At 54.9% G+C, this 17954-nt stretch overlaps 1 long non-coding RNA gene across 1 annotated transcript in view; it reads left to right on the top strand.

Moving 5' to 3' along the window:
• The first annotated feature begins 1111 nt into the window (after positions 1–1111).
• LOC125150624 (uncharacterized) overlaps positions 1112–17954 on the top strand; it is a 17068-nt gene continuing 225 nt past the window's right edge. Inside the window, exons 1-3 of the long non-coding RNA XR_007146407.1 lie at positions 1112–1158; positions 2272–2583; positions 17941–17954. The exon at positions 17941–17954 is cut by the window's right edge and continues 225 nt beyond it. This is a non-coding gene — a long non-coding RNA (uncharacterized LOC125150624). The remainder of the gene's footprint in view (positions 1159–2271; positions 2584–17940) is intronic.

The raw sequence follows: 17954 nt of genomic DNA, 5'->3' as shown, positions 1-17954 counted from the left end.
CTGTCCTGACCCGCGGGGCTGGGGTTCCCGGTGCCCCTGGTGCCCCCCTCCCCACACCCTAATTCTCTCCAGACCAGGAGTGGGCCCTGGGAAAGGGGCAGCTTAACTCCTTGGGGCCACACACCCCCTTGTCTAATATTTGCTCTGCCACGTGAGAGGACACTTGGTTTCCACCGCTGGCGAGGCTGGAAGCGTGTCCAAGCGACTCGTTGCCTCGTCTAGGTGGTTGCTTTTATTGCACTTTTTTTTTTTAATTTTTTTTTCAACGTTTATTTATTTTTGGGCCAGAGAGAGACAGAGCATGAACGGGGGAGGGGCAGAGAGAGAGAGGGAGACACAGAATCGGAAACAGGCTCCAGGCTCTGAGCCATCAGCCCAGAGCCCGACGCGGGGCTCGAACTCGCGGACCGCGAGATCGTGACCTGGCTGAAGTCGGACGCTTAACCGACTGCGCCACCCAAGCGCCCCTTATTGTACTTTTGAAATCCATTCCAATTAGAGGGTGAGATTGTGGCTTCTGCTACCCCAGACAGGGGTGAGACGAGCAGGACTCGGGCCCCGCAGGCAGAGGCTCAAGCATTTTATAATAATCGTATTTCTTATGATTCGAACCAAACTTCTGACTCAGAGCCTCTCTGGGACTGTGACCTAGAACTGAGGGCAGAGAATCACTCTTAGCTCAGCTGTCCACCTGTGGCTGGGACCCGGGCTCCCCAACCTGCTCTCCCACTGCCCCACCCCCACCCCCAGGACCTGGCTGCTGACAGGTGCCGAAGCTTGCTCTGCCTGGCTTCCCTCCCATCCCACCTCCTCCCGGGGCCTCGGCCTAGATGGCCTGCTTTGCCCTCGGTGCCCTGCTCCCTCCCTGGTCCGGTGCCACCCGTGCCAGGAGCCCGTGTCTGTGTGGTCCTCCGGGACCCTCGGACTCTCACCACCTGACTCTCTTCTAAGCTTTTATTATTTCTCTATTACCCAAGTAATACATGTTCATTGCAGGAAAATTAGAAAATACAGAAAAACATAAAGAAAAAAAATCAAGTGTAACCCGTTTAGAGGCATCTCCACTCATTAGGGGTATAAACATGAAACGGTTTTATTTTTTCCAATAACGGCTACTGCTCTGCTCGCTCGAAACCGCCTCTCCCTGCCTGCTGGATGGTGAGTCCATAAATGACATCTCAGTTCAATTCTATAACTTTCCACATCGGCTTATTAAGATCGGCTGGTCCTTGTATCCAAGATTCAGTCCTGTGTATTTGAAAACCCCTTTTTGGTGCTCACGGCCTGTCCATCTCTCCCTGCCTTCCCCCGGGGTGGGGGCCCCGGGCCAGGCTGCCCAGGGGAGGGTTTGCTGCCCTCCCTCCCGGTTGGGGGCTTCTGTGGGATGGAGGGTGGTGGTGCCCATTGACCAGGGGCCCCTCCGTTACTTCCCCGTAAGCCCGTCCCCGCGTCACACCCGTGGGACACTCCTAGAAGGAAGGGGGCACCTCCAGCAGCCTTCATGAGCATCCTCCTGGCCAGAGCCAGTTGGACCAGAGGTAGGGGCATGACACAGGGTGGGCCACTCTGTGTCTCTCTCCCGGGGAGCTGGAGCTGGGCTTCGGAGCCCCCCCGGACAGTCTCTGAGGTTGCCTGGGTGCACATGGGCAGGGGAGCAGAGTCAGGTAGAGTGAAGATTTGAGGCTGTGGGGAGGTGAGGGGCTGGGAGAGAGGAGACTTTCGGCTCCCATGCTCTTAGCCCTGGTTCCAGTCCCTCCACAGGCCTGGCTGTGTGGCCTCTGTCCTGACAGTCGCCTCTGTCCTATATTTGTCCTCACTTTAGTTGGAATGTGTATCTCCTTTGCAGTCCAAGACCCTCTTGTAGGGCCGTGCTGCCTTCCCAACCGCCCCTGGTTCCTCTCCAGACCCTCAGAGCACTGAGGGCTCGAGGGTGATGGCCGGGGAGGCTGGGGCCTGGGTCTTGACCACTGTCGCAGCCTGGCGCCCTTGCTGACCACGTCTGAGGACAGTCCCCGCCAGGGGCGCTGTTGGGGATTTCCGGGCCCCCAGAGATGAGGAACCAGGCAGGTCTTGTCATCAGAGCCCAGAGCCTCCCTCTGCTCTGGGCGCTGCACCTCCCCAGGTGGACCGGCCAGCGCCCCCGCAGGAAACAGACTGAAAACGGGCAGCCGAAGAGCTTCCCAGAAGGGCTGTGGGGGCAGCGTCAAAGGGAACCTGGGAGGACGGTGAATCACGGGGGCTCCCGCCAGTGACAGTGACTCTCCTCCCCAGGCTGAGGTCAGAGAGAAGAGCCATCGCCAGAGCCACCCCTGTCCTCCTTTGCCCATCCCACCTCCTGCCACTACGTCGGTGGGCTGAACTCGCCGGCCAGCCCGAGGGCTGGAGATTGGGGGCGATGCCTTCCGCAAAGGCCCCGGGGACGAGGCAGGGAAGGAAGAGTGGCTCTGGAGGCACCGCGGAGGCTGTCCGGCTCACAGGACTGAGAGCCACCGACCCTGAGGGCATCTCTCCGCTGGCCCCGGGCTCTGAGGTTTCCCACCACTCCAGCGTCCTTCTTCCTGCCCTCACTGCGCATCCAAGAGGGTAAGATTCGAACGTCGCTGTAAGAATGCCATCAACCGGTTGGCCTACCGTTAAATTGTCTTCCTTTCCCTGATGCGTCGCCTTCCTGCGGCACTGGTCCAGACGTGCCAACGAGTCCTGTCATCGGGGGTGAATGAGGACCCGACAAAGGAAAATGTGTTCAAACACGGAGTGTGGTGTATGGTGTATAGGGACTGCTCCTTCCTGTTACTGTTATTTTCCATACAGAGCAAGGATCCAAATCCATTTACCAAGGGCATGGCGTCCTGGCGGGGAAATGTTGTCCTGGGAAGGTGGGAATCCTGCTGGACCACAAAGTATCAGCCTATGCCCTCCAGTCTAGACAGATTCGTGGTTGTTTCTTCTTCTTAAGTTTATTTATTTATTTTGACAGAGAGAGAGAGAGAGAGAGAGAGGATCCCAAGCAGGCTCCACACTGTCAGTGCAGAACCCAATGCCGGGGCTCAAACTCACGAACCGTGAGATCATGACCTGAGCCGAAATCAAGAGTCAGACACCTAACTGGATGAGCCACCCAGGCGCCCCTGGATCCGTGGTTTCATACCCAGCTTGGGAACCCTGGGTCTTTAGGGTAGGCTCCCAGATTTTCATAAGGGCTCTTCAGCCTTAGAGAGAGAAAGACTTGGGGACTGATGACCGTGCCCGGTGCATGCCTCTTACGTGTCACGTGTCACGTGAAGTGCTGAGGGCGCCTCAGGTGGGATTTCCCCGCCTCGTCCTCATAGCCCTTCGAAGGAGGTGCCATTATAATCCCCACTGTACAGATGAAGAGAATGAGGCTCTGAGGGCTGGAGTACGTGCCCAAGGTCACAAGGCTAATGAGGGATACACCGAGGTCATTCAGCTATTTCCTAGAGATTGCCTCACATTGTCACCCCCTTGTCCCCGCACCCCCTGCTAAACTGGCAGGGGAAAAATTCTCCTTGAATCAAAGAACAAATGAATGAATGAAAGCAAGGATTACACTCCTAACCCTGGAAAGGTTTATTTTAGGGCTGCTCCTGGCATTTGGAAATCTAACAAACCGCCACAAGTATCCCCATTCTCCAGATGGGGAAATTGAGCCCGAGGTCCCCGGGTGACACCGAGCTGGGAACATGTCCTGTGTGGCTCTCGCCCCTGCAGCAGCAATGGCTTTTGAGACAGAGTAAGGAAGGAGCTGGGAGGTTCTTTCCTCTTTTTTCCTTCCTCTCCTTCTGGTCCCCATCCCGAAGGTAAAAAGTTCATGCGGGCGGCCATCCGTCGCAGGCTGTCAGGCGGTCATGTAATCTCTCTGTGGTTTTATTACTTAAAAACGGTGCGGCGTCCAGGCTGGGGAATTTTCCAAGGTGTTCGAGGCTGCCACGGGCCCCATTTATATTGTGCCTGAGTTTCCTTCCCAGTCTCCTTGAGACAAGTGACCAGCAGGCCCCGCCGTGAAGGCCGTATCAGTCATTTGCCAACGGGAGCCGGGCCGTGAATTATCAGGGGACGGTGCAGCGGGGCGCGCGGGCCGAGGGCGCGGGGTGACAGTAAACATGTCCCGGGAATGTGTCTCCCATCACTCACTGGCAGATAGCAGATCTAGGCACACACGCGGCCCCCTATCTCTAAATCTCGGCCTGACCTGTGAGAGAGACGGAGGTGACTTTCACAGGAGTCTGTCTGTAAGGGAGCTGGAACAAGAGGTTTATGGCAGGCTCGGGGCCACCTTTGCCCTCCGGCTGGGGTGGCGCCTCTTCCCGGTGGCCGCCTGGAAAACACCGACCTTCTGGTTAATTAACTTACGCATCCGTTTATACTTTCATTCTAGAAAAATGTATCGTCAAGCGTCACCTGGAAAAGCATGTACATTTCGGATTTCTTGCTAAGCGCAAAATGAGAGTCCCTGTTCTCTGGGGGCCAAAGGACCCCAGACTTGGGCTGCTGTTGTTCCCTCTTTGTGGTCCCTGGCACCTAGCTCCAGCCGAGTCCTGCTGGCTCACCCCCTTGCTCTGTCTGGGGCCGAGAGGCTCACAGAGGATTGTGGGAGAGGTGGGAGGCAACTCTCCCCCAGGACAGCTTCTTGGTGCCAGGCTCTGCACTGGGCACTTACCCACCCAGTGTCATCAAACCTTTACCACAACCCCAGGATGGGGGTGCCATTACCACCCACTTTACAGGTGAGGAGTATAGCAAGGTTAAGAAATTGTCCAAGGTCATCCAGTGAGTCAATGCTAGCAGGTGGGCTCCAGCCCAGGTCTGCCTTCCCCTAAAGCCCCTAGGAGGAAGGTTCTGGCCGCTGTCTGCAGTCTGGGGTGGGGGTCCGAGGACTCTGAGAGCTTCCTGTCCACAAGTGTCCCATCCACCTGTCACAGAGACTTGGGTATGCGTGTCTCCTCTGACCCTCTGGCCAGCCTGCAGTAAGGGGCCGATCTCTGGCACAGAACAGACTGGGGACAGAAAAGGGACCTTCATTTAAGAAGAGGGCAGAGAGGGGCACCTGGGTGGCTCATTCAGTTAAGTGTCCAACTTCTGTTCAGGTCATGATCTCACGGTTTGTGGGTTCAAGCCCCACATCAGGCTCTGTGCTGACAGCTCAGAGCCTGGAGCCTGCTTCGGATTCTGTGTCTCCCTCTCTCTCTGCCCCTCCCCTGCTTGTACTCTGTCTCTCTATCTCTCTCAAAAATAAGTAAACATTTAAAAAATTAAAAAAAAAAAGAGGTCAGAGAAAGGAGAAATGAGGGATGTAGGGCAGGGAGGGGGCTGGGATGAGGCAGAGGCAAGGGGAGGCGGGGGTTAGATGAGATAAAGGGACACCTTACTTGGCTTTGTGCTTTTGTGTCTTTCCTCTCTTATCTGCCTCTGTAGTCTTAGATGAGTGGCTTCACCCCTTGAGGCTCAGTCTTCTCTCCTGTACAGTGGGGACTATGCACCGATTACCGCGAGGGTCTAGGAGCAAGGTGACCCACTTGTCCTGGTTTGCTGGGACTTTGCAGATTTCCTGTCCTGGGAAATCCCTCCATCCCTCCATAGTGGTTCAAGGGCTCCAAACCCCTGGCACATGGCAGTGACCAAGCACGCCTGCCCCGTCTCCTGATTTCTCACTGGCCTGGGTTCTTGGTCCCTCTGTTCCCTCATTTCTGCTGGGTTTGCTCCGAATGTCCCCTTATCTCCTAGTCTCAGTTTCAAACTCCTCCCCAAGTCACTGGAAGATCCTTCCTTCCTCCTCTTCCTCTCCCTGTCTCTGTCTGTCTGCCTTATCCCAGCCCCCTCCCTGCCCTAGACCCCTCTTTCTCTTCCCTCCAGTTTCTTCCTATTTTCAGAGACCCCACTGGGACCCCAATCTCTGTCCTGTGTCAGAGTGTCTGCCTCTTATTGTGGGCTAGAGAGTCAGGTGGGACACCTGTGCTCCCATCGGAGTGACCCTGAGGTCCTGACCTGAGACCCTGAGGACCCACAGTCCCCTCCCCAGGCCCGGGCGCCTCACCTGGCCAGGCAAGCACCCATATCACCTCCCCTGCTGCAGCCCGTCTGCGCTCAGACAAGGACCGACTCTTTCAAAGATAATTTATTGGCTGATACCTCATTGCACATGGTAATAGCGTGTGCTTAAATAATAATAAGCTTGATTGCCGTGCGGTCGTTAAACTTTTTTTTCCCATTCAGTTTAACTGACCATTTTGTATGTGGTTTGGAAGAAGGGGGGAGAGAAAGCTCGGTCATTATTCCAGGCCTGAAATGGGAGTTAATTTCTAATGAAGGTATAATTTTATTCCGATGATTTTACATTTAATTAACTAAAGCTACAAGTAATTTGAAATTATATGGTGATGGGGCCTCACTTTGGGGATCACAGAGGGCAGAGTAGGGGAGCTGGGGGAACACAGAGGGGCAGGGGTGGCCAGGGAGGACAGGTGGGTGGGGGAGAGGGATGACGGGAAGGGGACCCTGTGTTAAGCAGTGGCTGGAACCCAGGTCCCAGGCCGGCCCCTGAGGCCAACAACCTCTTGACTCTTATTCTCAACCTTAGTGGCAGGAAGGACTACTTTACAGAGTGGGGAAGGAGGGTTCAGGGGATGAAGGAGCAGACTGCTATGATTTCCTCTGCCTTTCTTCCCCTCCCCACCCTGTTCTGGAAGTAGCACCCCCAAATACCCAGCTCCTCCTCCTCCAACTCCAACCCTATGGGGCGCCATCTTGTTCCCTGGTCCTGACGCCCAGGACCGTTAGGTGGGATTTTTGAACGTGGGCATGAGAGAGTCAGAACGAGACCTTTTGACAGCCAAAGGAGAAGATTGGTTTTTCTTTCTTATCTAATTAAACTTACATTGAGTAAGGACACAGATCTGAAGTGGACAGCGGGACGAACTTTGACAAATGGTCACACCCATGTGACATCACCCAGAATGAGCACCCCACAGGCTCCCTCGTACCTCTTCCTCACCGTTATCTCCCCAAATGACACTGGTGATCTTGACCGCCATCAGCTAGTTTTGCTCTTTGGGGACACTGCGTGGGAATCAAATAGCACGTGTTCTTTCCCAGCTGACTTTTCATTCAATATGGTGCTTAGAAAATTACCCAGGTTATTGCGTGCCGTAGTAGTAGTCGGTTCCTCTTTGTTGCTGTGTGGACTCCACGGCCTGAACTTGCTGGGATTTACTCACTCATCCTCTTGTTGCTAGACATTCGTGTTGTCTCCAGTCTTTGGTGAGCACGGTTGTTATACACGTTCTTGGAGGCTGTGTTTGGTGGGGATAAATACTCATTTCTCTTGGGTTCATGCCAGAAGCGGAATTTCTTGGTTCTGTCTGTCTGTCTCTAGCTTTAGTGGAGGCTGCCAAACTGCTTTCCATGGTGGCTGTGCCCATCTATATTCCTGCAAGCAATCCCACACAGTTCTGGTTTCCCCACATTTCTCTCTAACACTTGGAGTGTGTGGGTTTCCCCACATTTCTCTCTAACACTTGACTGTCAATTCTTCTAAGCTCGGTCATCTGGGTGGGATGTAGTGTATCACTGTGCATTTTTTCCCAGGACAAATGATGTTCACGACGTTGAGCGACTTTCCTAGGCTTACTCATCATCCGGATAGCCTTTTCTGTGGAGGGCCTGTTCAAGTCTTTGACCACTTTTTAAAAATTGGGTTGTCTCCTTTTTTCTTACTGCTTTCCAAGAGATCTTTATATATTCCGAGGCTTGCTTTTTCACTGTCTTAATGGTGACTTTTGATGACTGGGAGTTCTTAATTTTAATGAAGTTGAAAGGTAGAGATTTAAATGTAGATCTACAAGGCCGTCATCAGCCATATTTTGTACTCTGGACAAAAGCCAGACCTCAGCAAAAAAGGAGAGTGAAATCTACGTTCTGAGAGAGATACAGGGAGAGCCCTGCCATCTTCCTCATCCCTGGTTCCAGCTGCTTCTGGGCCCGACCCCACCCCTCCCCTCCTGTGGCCTGAAAATGCCACTTCTCCTTAGGTCCTAGGATATCTTCGATTCTAGCGTCCTTCCAATAAAATCCCGTTTTAGCGTAAGCTTATTAGAGTTGAATTTTCTTTCAGTACAACCCACAGATTCCCATTTCACAGAGGAGGCAACCAAGGCTCAGGGAGATGACATGGTTTGCTAAGGGCCCCACACTGCCAGGTCTTGGGGCTGAGATTCAGGCCCCAGTCAGGTTCAGTATGAGAGTGGCTCAGGAGACCCTGGTGAAGGAGTTCGGAGACCAGGCAGAGAGAGCTTAGGGTTTGTGATGAGAAGGTAGACCCCTGGGGATTGAGGGCTAGGTCAGAGGGAAGAAGGTCAGGGTCAGGGAAATGGGCTGGAACGCAGACGGCAGGGGTGGGCAGGCTGGGGCTTAGGATGACACAGGCGGGGACAAGCCTAGGCAGAGTCGGGTGAGGGCAAGTGTTTTCTGTGGTTGCTGTGCTTTAGGCGTCTAAGGAATGGTTTCAGAAATTGTTGCCTAATCCAACATTTATGTCTGTTTTTCTTCTAAGGGTTTTCAGTTGTACATCTTACGTGTAGATCCATTGGAATTCATTTTGTATATGGTACGAGGTAGGGGTCCAACTTCATCCTTTTGCATGGAGACGTCCACTCGTCTTAGCACCATGTGTTGAGAAGAATACTCTTTCTCCATTGAGTTGGGTTGGCACCACTGTCCAACATCAACCAAATGTCCAGTTCTTGACTGTCAATTCTATCCTGTTGGTCTGCATGTCTATCACGACAGCACCATGTAGTGTGGATTTCTGTAAGCTCATAGTAAGTGTTGAAGTCAGGAAGTGTGTGCCCTCCAATTTGGTTCTTTTTCTAGATGGTTTGGACTATTCTTGCTCGTTTGAATTTTCCATACGTATTTTAGGACCAACTTGACCATCTCAGCAAGAATGGCAGCCGAGATTTTGTTGGGGATTACACTGAATATGTAGATCCCTTTGGGGATTATTGTCACTTTAACAATACTGTCTTCTAATCCACAAACGTAGGCTACCTTTCCATTTATTGAGATCTTTAAGTCCTTTAGAAAATGTCTTCCAGTGTTCAGCATGTAAGTCTTACACTTCTGTTGTTAAATGTATCCCTGAGTATTTTATTCTTTTTGATGCTATAGTAAATGGAATTGTTTTCTTAATTTCGTTTCTGGTTTGGTGATTGCATTTAATTTTTGGATACCGAACATATATCTGGCAGCCACGCTGAACCCTTGTATCAGCAACAATAGCCTCATTGTGGATTCCTTAAGATTTTCTGTATATAAGACTATGTCACCTGCAAATAGAGATAGTTTTACTTCTTCTTTTCCAATGTGGATGCTTTTTATATCTTTTTCTTACCTAATTGCCCTGGCCAGAACATCCAGTACGATGTTGAGTAGAAGTGGAGAGAGAAGACATTCTTATCTTGTTCCTGATTTCAAGGGGAAGGGGAGAGGGGGTCCTGAGTGGTCACTGGGGACTGTGTGAGGGGAGTAGGTTTAGGAGAAAGGAGGGAGGGCCTGGAGGCTGGGAAGAGGATGCCATGAGGCAGTTGGTTAGCGGTCAGGATTTGGATGCTGACATCCCCTGGGTGACAACTGTACTCCAGGAGAGGGTCTGCTCCCCAGGATGGTAGGTTCCCTGGAAGCACCCTGGGGAGGGACTTCCTGGGGGGGGGAGGTATATCCTGCACCCCCCTCTCCATCTAAGACTCCTCTCTTCGAGCTAGAGTATCTCTCATCCTCTCTGAAGGCAACCCTGTGCCACTCCTGGTGCCAGAGGTCAGAGGTCAAAAGGTCCAGATCTATTTGCTGAGATGGAGGAGGAGGCTGGCCAGCAGCCAGAGGTGGTCGATGGTGCTCAGAACAGACGTTCATGCACAAAAACAAACATTTATTAAGCTTCTACTACGTGCTACCCCCATCTAAGTTCTAAGCAGAAGGGGGTGACAGCCAGACATGAACAAGAGACCCACAGAATTGCATAGAAACTTAGGGATGGTAGGAATGCCCTATTCCTAGAGATGGCAGCCAGCCTCTCCCTGGTGGACCTCCTCCCGCATTCCTTCTTCCCCTTCTCCTTCCTCCTTTCTCCTTCCCCTTCCCCTGACCCTCTTTCCCCATCACGCTTCCTCCCCCCGTCCCCTCAGGAAATCGCCTTGCTGCCGCATGGGATGCCCATCTTCCAGGTGACCAGTGAGGGCACAAGGGTCATCGCTTGTCCAGCCACGTGGTGCTCCTGGTTCTGAAGGCCCCTGGTGGGCATGGTGCTGAGGGCATGCTGGGCGGTCTGTGTCACCGAGATGGGGGGCGGCCCCCGTGGCCCCCCACTTCCCCACCACACACAGGCCCCGGGGGGCCTTCAGTGGCTCAGAAGAGCCTCACGCCAAAGGGCTCATGTGGGGATGGGACAGGGGCAGGAGTGGCAGCGTCCAGATGACTCCCCTGTGCTGCAGGGGGTGGGGGCAGGCTGGGCTGGGGCGCTCTCCACACTCCGAGGTCTACACCGGAGCGCACATTTGCGCGTGCTGGTTCAGGCGTCTACAGACCCCAGGATCTGCACGTGTGCTTGTGTGTCCACGTGTGTGTGTGTTCGTGTCAATACCTACGAGAGGGTGCACGTTTCGCCTGTGCTTGCACCAATGCACGCCAGTTTGTCTGTGGCCTTGCTTGCGACTGTTCGTGCGCCCGCGTGTCCGCGCCTGCATGGAAGCCTGAGCTTCTGGATGTCCTGGCTCAGATTTGCCCTGGTCACAGGTGTATCTGAGGTTGCTGCCCAGGGAGGAAAGTATGGTCCATGGAGGATGCTGGGTCCCTTCCCTGGGGGTGTGTGTGTGTGTGTGTGTGTGTGTGTGTGTGTGTGCGCGTGTGTGTGTGTGTGCGCGCGCATGTGCTCGCTCCTGTGGTGGGTGTGTATCCCACCCTATCGGAACTGAGCTTTTGAATTACTACGTTCCCTGCCCTCTGTCCCCGCTCCCTACTTATGGCAGCATCAGCCGACCAGTATTTCCAGTAAGCCTCCCATGCTAAGGAAGTGGGGTGACACCCCCTGGTCCCTCCCTGCCTGTCTCCTACTTCTGGAAAACTCTCATTTTCAAGACCTGGAGTCCTCAGCTATAACTCCCCAGCTATGTATGGTCTTCTCTTCCTCTTCCTCTCCACCAAGCCCCGTCTGGGGGGTGGTTGCAGTGGAGGATGTGAATGTTGGGTGGTGGGGAGGTGGGGGTGTAGGACACATCTGGAGGGGGTGGGTGGCAGCTGTGGGGCCTGAAAAATCTCCTGTGGAGCAGTGTCCAAAGGGTGTGCAGGGCTGGGGACCCCCTCAATCCGTAGGGGTTTGGGGCAGGAGGGGCTGACCAGGAGTTAGACAATTAGCACCGGGAAGGAAAGAGCAAGGAAGACTATGTCTCGGGAGTCACACTACCTTTGCTGAGAGGTGCTGTGTGCCAGGCCCCGTGCAGGGTGGGACTTCGGTTCTCTACCCTGCTATGCAGAGCAGCGTCCATTTTACAGATGAGGCAAGTAAGGCTCACGGAGGTTCATACTGCTAGTAAGTGGGAGAGCTGTGATCCCAACCCAGGGCAGAGCCACCAGACCACAGACTCACAGCTCGACCACTACTCCAGCCGAGGGGCTGGGGTTTTACCTGAGCTCAGCGGTGAGGGCCTGGGGCCTGGGGAGACTGCCTCTTCAGAGTGGCCAAGGGGGTGTTCAGTCTGTAAAGAGCAGAGCAGGAAGCACGGGACAGCAGGGGACTCTCCCCACCCTGGCGGTAATGGCCCCCTGGGACAACCACACAGGGGCCACTGCGAGGGGCCCGAGGGGACAGGCTTCCCTGCCCGTATGAGACACCCCAGAAAGACCTGGGGAGTCTTTGGGGGTCGGTGAGATTCTGCAACACGTAGGTATGGCTGGGAGCCAGCAAAACTCTTGTGTGGTTGCTCCTGTGGCCTCATTTATGCGCACAAGTGGGGAGCCCTGGGGCATTTGGGGTTCCCTGCCAAAGCCAGAGAGCAGTGCTCGCACTACAGTGATGCAGCAGCCGGCACGGGGCCCTTAGGAGCTCGGCTCTGGGTTCTAATCCCAGCCCTGTCTTCCCCACCTTGGCTCAGTATGGCTCACCACTCCCAGCCTCTGTTTCTACATCTGTAAAATGGGGTTAATCATACTGTCTCCCCCACAGGACTGTTTTGAGGCCTTACTGAGATCACAGGTTCCAAGTGCTCCTTAGCACGGTGCCCGGCCCTGGGAGGACAGATCAGCCGGGGGCCTCTGTCGAGTGGAGTCTGCTCCCCCTACACCAACCTCCGGGGCGGAGGTGTCACCCTGGAATTATCTTTCAGGGCACAGACCCCCATGGCGTTTCTGGCGATTTGGTGAGTCTGGGAGATTAGTTCCCTAAAGAAGAAACTCGCCCTCCCTGGCCGGGAGGGACAGGTTGCCAGGGCGAGCTCTGCGCGGAAGTGGCAACGAGTAATGCTTTATGGGGCCTGTAAAAGCTGCTGACCCCGCGCCCGTATTTAATGAGAGGTACAGGGCCCTGGAAGCTTCCAGTAACCTGCAGCTCCAGCTGAGCCCGGCTGACCTGGGAGGGGTCAGGGGCGGGCCTCCTCTACCTTGCTGGCTCTTTCCTTAATAACACCAGGCCTCCATCGGGGCCAGAGACCTAAGTCCCAAAAGGGTCTACTGAGGCCCGTTGGGCAATCCTCCCCACCTGCCTCCTTCCTCTCTCGCCACCAGATTAGGCCTGGATCAGCCTCTCCCCTCCCCTCCCCTTGTCCAGACCAGTGCCTCTGGAAGCCATGGACTGGCCGGACCGTCTGGCCCAGGAAGGCGATGTGTGCTGTGCGACAGCAGGCTGGGCTCCAATCCTGCACTTCCTTCTACCACGTGGTCTTGGGCAAGTCCCCTTGCCCCTCTGGCGAGTTTTCTCATCTGTAAAATAAAGCTAACAGAGAGGCCACGGGAGGGTCCCCTTGGTGGTGGGAGTGGGGGACGCGTGCGGGACCTGGTGCGGGGCAAACACATAAAGGAGACACCTCCCCCAGATTCACCCCTCCTCCCCTTGTGGTTTCAGCTGTATGCTGCCCCCCAACCTCCTCCGAATCTTTTATAACAAAGTCCGCGCAGTCATCAGACTAATTCATTGCCCTAAGAACTGTGGAAGGGATCCCACTTTTGAGAGGATGGCACTCCGGTCCCCTGCCCTGAGTCTGGGGTGATGGTCCCTCATTTCCCACAGGATGTGTGGGGAGACGTAGTGAGACCCCACAGAAGAGCCTTTAGCATAGGGCCTGGCACACAGTAGGCCCTCAGCCCAGAGGAGCTCCCTTGCTGTGACCCCGGCCCACAGACAAGCTCGTAGAAGGCCCCTGGCTCGAGTGGAGTCGCACGGGGCAAGGGGTGGGTGTCATGATGCCAGCTGCTGAATCAGGCACCGTGCGGCTGCTAGTTCTGCCCTCCCTTGCAGGGACATGGCCTTGGGGGATGCCTGTGTGTGCACGTGTGCATTTGGGGGGGATGGCCACGGACCCAGCCGGTCTTAGAGTCCTCCCCATGTGGCTTGGACCTACCCTGCCTTCCCTCTGGCAGGCCTCCTGGGCCTCAGGCTGTTGCCTCCAACTACCAGGATTCTGCCCGCAGGGCTCTGAACACCTCTTACACCCAGGTTCTGGTGCTCAGTTGGCCTGTGTTCAAATCCTACTATCTGTTTCCTAGCTGTGTGACCTTGGGCAAGTTGTTTAACCTCTCTGGGCCTCATATGTCTGGAATTGGCTCCTTAGTGATGCGGCAAGTATCTCTACTGTCCCACCTAAGAGATACAGAAATGGTTTCCGAGTGCTGGATTCCAGAGGCCTCTTGTTTGCTTACTCAACCCTGGCATCCTAACCGGAGGCCTAAGGGCTCCTTGAGAGGAGGCGTCTCTTACCTGGCCGGAGGCATACCAGAGAGGGCCAAGGCAGAGTGGGGGTCTGCTCGGGCTGTCCCGGTGAGCCCTGGCCCCACCAGAGACCCTAGTGGACGAGAACTCCAATTAAAGGTACTTCCCCTTTTTCCTACCTTGAAATTCCTATTGATTTCCTCCCTAAATAGAAATTCCCATTGATTCCTTGTCTGTTCAGATTAGTGTCCTCGGCTGTGGCCTTCGGTGCATAATATCTTCCTGCTTCCGTCCAGGCCCCAATAACTCTCGCCAAGGTGACCCTGCCACCTCTTGCTTGGCAAGGCCCTGTCTCCCCAGCTGGGGTGGGGAGCAGTGGGTGGGACGAGGGCCTCCCTCCGACAGCCCGCCACCCTACCTCTGCCCCCGGAAGGAGATGAGGTGGGGAGAGGAGATAGGGGTGCCACCACCCTGGGACTTGGGTCCATTTCATCAGACAGCCTCTGCCCAGCAACCGTTAGCCCGCTGCTCGGGCGGGAGGTTGGGTCCCACTGAGGCACGGTGGCCAGGAAGCAGCCTCCCGTGTGTGAGTAGAGGTGTGTGGTCTGGTCAGGCAGCACAGGAGGATCGCCCTGACCTCCCCCGGCTCCCCGGCTCGTACTGGCTCACACGAACCGATTGTTAAATTTTCAGGAATTTTGTGAGCTGGTTTGATGTATTGGTACCTTGAAATCAGCCATGGTGGGAGAATTAATACCATGTAAATTGGCAAATGCTACAAGTCTGATCCTCGTTGCCTCCCCGCTCCCAGTTGTTAAAGATTGCTGCCTGTTAAGCATTTACCAGCAGGCCACTGGCCCGCTCATTCTGGTGCCTGCCTCTCGTCCCCACCCAGGAGCACCAGCACTGGTGGCTCCGGTTTTCTGAACACAGTGGCCTCTTGCACACCTCCCTGGCTTTGCCCATGCTGCTGCCTCTGCCTGGGATGTCCTCCCCATTTCCCCGGTGAAATCCTTGCTGACCCATCTCAATTCCCTTCTCCCGCTCCCCCTCCCCAGTCCCTGGGCTGTGCCTGGGAGTTCAACAATAAAGAAGACAGATGGGTCCCTATTCTGATGGAGCTCACAGTCGGGGGCCTCTGAGGCAGCTGGGTGCGCTCCTGGAGCTTTCACTTACCTGTCTGTGCAATGGGTCTGAACAACCCAAATCGTGGCCCCTCCAGCCCCCGGGGAACAGGAGCGAGCCGGATGTCAACCTGGTATCAGCTGGCTAAACGCTCGTGACATCCCCCATGAGGAGATATGAATGCCAGCCTCATTTTGTCTCTAGGAAGACGGGGCACAAAGTAGTGCAGGAATATACACAAGGTCACACAACTTGTGAGTTGTGGAGCCAGGATTTCAGCCTCCTGTGTGCCTACCAGGCCCCATGAGGCCGCTGGCAGTGATGAAGCGTGCTCCGTGCCCGGGAAGATACCCCCAATTCTCTTCCGGCTCTCCCAACAGTCTGGGTCTCCCTCCAGGTGGGTGTCTGGGTCTGACTCTCTTGCGCCCCCAGTGTCCGGCCCCAGGGGCCAGACACTGAAGAGATAAGGGGAAGAATCTGGGCAGTGACTTCTGATCGGGAGGGCAGCAGGCAAGCAGGGCCTCCCCACCCACACCGGCGCCGGAGCCAGCTCCCCAGTAGCGGAGGGGGAAGGGGGCGAGTGGCATTCGGCCCTCGCCGCACCATTTAATCCAGCGGGGTTGACTTGGCCACGCGCAATTACTGCTGCTTGCCTCAGTTTCCCTACCTGGCCTCCTTCCACTGGAACTGGAACTGGAACCAGCTTACACTGATTAGAGGTCAGGGAAAGAGAAAAGAGAATGGTAGCAACAAAGGACATTTCCTGCACGCCTACTGTGTGTTTGACGCTTGACAGCTGTCGTGGTTATGAATACCCCCATGAGCCCCGCAGTGTGAGGACTGCTGGGCTCACGGAGTCCCCCGGGACCTCCAGGCCAGGAACGGGCACATCCGAGATCACACGGGAAGTTGTTTCCTAGGCCGGGCTTTGAGTCGGCCTCACCAGCATCATGTAATGTTGAAGGCAAAAGCCCTAGGGTCCCTCAGACCCGAGTTCAGGACCACTGTGCTGCTTCCTGGGCGTCCGCTGTGTGATTGGACAAGGGAGGTCAATTCTCTGAGCCTCAGTGTCAGCATCTGTAAAAATGGGCACTATGACAGCAAATCCCTCTGTGGGTTGGGGTGAGAATTCCGGCAAGTTTCAGCTGGTAAGCATCTTAGTCCCTCACCCTGCACACAGTAAGGGCTCGACACAGAATGGCTGTTTTTACCACTTTCCCAAGACGTCGCCTTGGTCCCACCAGCCGCCAAGTCCTGGCTGCAAGTTCAAGACCACTTCAGGTCTCACCGCCCCTTCCCCCCACCTCCCCCAGTTCCACCCTTGCACTTGGACCCTGTCTGCCTTGGGCTGACCTCTGCCCAGACTGACCACGACTTAGAAGGTTCTGAACTGGGCTTTGCTGCAACAGTCCCCTGGCCCCTCCTATTGTTTCACTGATGGCTCAGGGTTCCTGGGCCTCTACCTGGTGAGACCGGTCTAGTTGCCGAGCCTCGGTTCCCTCATTTGCTAAGTGGGAATGACAGTACCCACCTGGTTCACACCCAGCACCCAGAGAAGGTGGTGTGGGGCAGGGCGCTTAGCAGAGGGGTCACCACAGCCACTGGGGACCCCAGGAGCAGGTCCTGGGGGTATAATGTTTTCATGACTACATTCAGAGCTGACATTTATGGAGCGTTGGGGATTTTCCACGCATGCTCTCATTGTATCCTCCAGCAACTCCATGAGGTCACTCCTATTATTAACTCCAGACACAGTTGCCAAGGGGGTGGGCAATCTCACCCCAGAGCCCCTGACCTCACCGCTATGCGAACCTCCCCCAAAGCTTCCCCTCTGTCTTCCTTGTAAACCCCATTCTCCATCTGATGTGCAGACATTTCTGTGATGCGTATAACCTGATTATTTCCTGATTAGCCACTCGCCAGGGCTAATTTGCTCTTCCCATTGATCCCAGCTCCTTAGGAAGGGCACTCTCCCCTCTCGCTATAGCGGCCACCCCCATGCTGATGGAGGGTGGACGTGGGCACCACTGAGAGTGGTCTGCGGGGATCCGGGTGGCCCCGGGCACAGATTGCCTGAACTTGCTGTGGTTCAGTTGGACACAGGAGGGTAGGTTGTGTGGGTGGCAAAGGCAATTTTACTTGTTCTTGGCATGTAGTTGGCCCATTTGGCAGAGTCAAGGGAAATGCCCCAAAGTAGTCATTCATTCTTCCAACAAATAGTGATTGAGCACCTATAGGGTGCCAGGCTTTGCGCTAAGCCTCCTCCAAAAAGGGGCTGAAGATTTGTGCATATGTCTATACACAGAGTTTATATTCATTCACTCACTCATTTGTGGAGCACCTACTATGTGCCAGGCACTGCTTTTATAGGAGGATTGATGCAGGGAACTAGATTAGACAGATCTCTTCTTTCATGAAGCTTTTCTCCTGGTGGAGGTGACAGTCAGTAAACAAACACCTCCACAGGGTCAGTTCAGAAAGTCTCCAGGGTCACGTGCAAATGACTGGGTAGTTAGGGATGGCTTCTACGAGGAGGTGTCCGTTAAGCTGAGGAGTCAGCCCTGTAGAGATTTGGGGAGAGAGCATTTCAGGAGGTGTGAACAGCTAGTGCAAAGGCCCTGAGGTAAGAGGGAGCTTGGTTGAGATCAAGAAACAGCAAGGCCGTGGCTGGACAGGGAGAGCCCCATTTGTGGGAAAACAGGAGTTCAGGTGCAGCTGCCATATTTCTGCATTCTGGAATTAGGCCTTTTGGGTTTATGGGCTTAGCAGAAGCCAGCATCCATCGAGGCCCCGCCAGCCTGACCGGTCCGCTGGGCCCTCCGGGACACCTCGTTATCTTCTTCCGCCTCCTGTGTGCCTCATCCCTTTTTTCTCTCCCCTGAGGCCAGGCCGGGACCCAACT

Source organism: Prionailurus viverrinus, chromosome D4 (assembly GCF_022837055.1).
Source record: "Prionailurus viverrinus isolate Anna chromosome D4, UM_Priviv_1.0, whole genome shotgun sequence".
Classification (NCBI taxonomy): domain Eukaryota; kingdom Metazoa; phylum Chordata; class Mammalia; order Carnivora; family Felidae; genus Prionailurus; species Prionailurus viverrinus.
The sequence above is the reverse complement of the archived record's forward strand: the minus strand, read 5'-3'. Positions and strand labels throughout refer to the sequence as shown.